This window comes from Oncorhynchus nerka, linkage group LG23 (genome assembly GCF_034236695.1).
Source record: "Oncorhynchus nerka isolate Pitt River linkage group LG23, Oner_Uvic_2.0, whole genome shotgun sequence".
NCBI classification, from domain to species: Eukaryota; Metazoa; Chordata; class Actinopteri; order Salmoniformes; family Salmonidae; genus Oncorhynchus; species Oncorhynchus nerka.
This window is the reverse complement of record NC_088418.1, coordinates 48,118,404-48,121,404: the sequence shown is the minus strand read 5'-3', so window position 1 is coordinate 48,121,404 and position 3,001 is coordinate 48,118,404.

Sequence of the window (3,001 nt, the reverse complement as noted above, 5' to 3'; positions counted from 1 at the left end):
TTTGGGAAAGAACACATCTGAATACATTAAGTCATCCAAGTCATCCATTTCCCTGTGCAGTCTGGGTTAGAGAAGGTGACTGGTGTCTCTCTAAGATGGCTGCTGAGGTTTGACCCAGTGACACACTTCTCCCTCCATCTGTCTCTGAGACCCAGAGGAGGACTGAACCAGAGCTGCAGTCTCCCCCAAACACACCACAAGCAGGGGCCCATACATAACAGTGAGTGTGTGTGTGCGCGTGCATGCGTGTGGATACATCTCTCTGCTGGTTTAATGTTTGCCCACTCTGCCAGAGCTCATTTGTGAACAATTGTTAGTACACACACTCTCTAAAAAATGCTGGGTTGTTTGGTTGACCCAACTGCTGGGTTGCAGGCGTTGGGTCACTTAATTGGGTTGTTTTCTTTAAAAACTGCTGGGTTATTGATGCTGGGTGCTGGGTTATTGGTGCTGGTTGCTAGGTTATTGGTGCTGGGTGCTAGGTTATTGATGCTGGGTGCTAGGTTATTGGTGCTGGGTGCTAGGTTATTGATGCTGGGTGCTAGGTTATTGGTGCTGGGTGCTAGGTTATTGATGCTGGGTGCTAGGTTATTGATGCTGGGTGCTGGGTTATTGATGCTGGGTGCTAGGTTATTGATGCTGGGTGCTAGGTTATTGGTGCTTGAACTATGACCCAGCAGGTCAGATCAGAACACTGGAGGTGTAGTTTAGTAGGGGCGTGACTTTAGGAGAGTTATTTTTAGCCATCTGTGAGAGTAACTGTAATTCCAGGTTATCTGTTGTTTTTCATAGTTACTTCAAATTAAGCTTGAAAATAAATAAATGACGCTTACAGAGTTTCCTAAAAGCCTATGTAAATCCCCCTGTTGGGATACAAGAAGTTGGTATAACTTATTATTAAAGTCATTAATCATTTTAATATTAACGAACGTGTTAAAACAATTATTATTGAACATTGAATTTACAGTATGTCAACTTAACATGATGAACAGGAGTGACATTTCCTCTCACGGATGGCCAATAAGATTTAGCGGAAAGCCACGCCTCTAATAAGCCACGCCTCCTGAGCATGACCTAAGAATTACTTTAAAAAATACCCAGATGCTAGGTCAACCCAGCATGAGAGTTAATTTCACCCATATTTGGGTAATCATGCAATTATAACCAGATGTTTTATGTCCCCTATTTAAAGGTGTAATATGCAGAAATAGTTCCACCATTTCCTGGTTGCTAAAATTGTGATAGTTCGCCTAATTTCAGTTTATGTGACAAAAAAAAGCATATGTATAGTGTAGAGAATCATTGTAGCATCTAAACCCCTGTGGAATATGTTTTCAATAACCAAAAATATTGTATTTTCAGCTGTTTGAAACTGGTGTAAAATGCAGCATCAACAACTCACCTTAAAGAAAACAAGAAGTGTTTTGTAACCCAGCATTTCTTAGAGTGTGATAAGGAAAGACATAAACGAATAATATAAATAGAAAAATAACTGAACTTTATTGAAAGAATGAGGTTAGGGAAATACATTGTGTCATTCAAACCTGTATGAGAATGGGCAAGTTATCACTAATCATAGCCACATTATATACAATATTCAGCTGAGGGATAATGTCATCAAAATGTATCTGGAACTACATAATATGATAAGAATAAGGCATGTAATAACATTAATTGTCTTATAAAACTTACCTTTTATCTGTTCCTCCATTACACTAGGCCTATAGCCTATCACGTGAAGAGTCAGAACGGGAACAATTTTAAAGGCCATCATTATTTTGCAGTCTTCAAGAGGGGTTGGATAGCTATTTGATTAGATGTTCAGGAGTCTTATGGCTGGGGGGGCTGGAGTCCTTGACAATTTTTAGGGCCTTCCTCTGAAAATGCCTGTTAAAGAGGTCCTGGATGGCAGGCAGCTTAGCCCCAGTGATGTACTGGGCCATATGCACTACCCTCTGTAGCTCCTTGTGGTCGGTGTGTTTGGACCATTCTAGTTTGTTGGTGATGTGAACACCAAGGAATTTGAAGCTCTCAACCTGCTCCACTACAGAGAAGTGGGGCGTGCTCGGTCCTCCTTTTCCTGTAGTCCACAATCATCTCCTTTGTCTTGATTACGTTGAGGGAGAGGTTGTTATTCTGGCACCAACCCGGCCAGGTCTCTGACCTCCTCCCTATAGGCTGTCTCATCGTTGTCAGTGATCAGGGCTACCACTGTTGTGTCGTCTGCAAACTTAATGATGGTGTTGGAGTCATGTTTGAGTCCCAGGATCCTTAGCTTAGTGATGTGCCTTGAGGGCACTATGGTGTGGAACGCTGAGCTGTAGTCAATGAGTAGCATTCTCACGTAGGTGTTCCTTTTGTCCAGGTGGGAAGGGGCAGCGTGGAGTGCAATAGCGATTGCATCATCTGTGGATCTGTTTGAGCGGTATGCAAATTGGAGTGGGTCTAGTGTTTCTGGGATAATGGTGTTGATGTGAGCCATTACCAACCTTTCAAAGCACTTAATGGCTAAGGACGTGAGTGCTACGGGTCTGTAGTCATTTAGGCAGGTTACCTTAGTGTTCTTGGGCACAGGGACTATGGTGGTCTGCTTGAAACATGTTGGTATTACAGACTCAATCAGGGACATGTTGAAAATGTCAGTGAAGACACCTGCCAGTTGGTCAGCACATGCCCGGAGCACCCGTCCTGGTAATCCGTCTGGCCCAGGGGCCTTGTGAATGTTGACCTGTTTAAAGATCTTACTCACTTTGGCTACGGAGAGCATGAACACACAGCTGTCCAGAACAGCTGATGCTCTCATGCATGCCTCAAAGTGAGCATAGAAGTGATTTAGCTCACCTGGTTGGCTCGTGTCACTGGGAAGCTTGCGGCTGTGTTTCCCTTTGTATTCTGTAATAGTTTGCAGGCCCTGCCACATCCGACGAGCATTCGAACCAGTGCAGTACTATTCAATCTTAGTCCTGTATTGGCGCTTTGCCTGTTTGATGGTTCGTCTGAG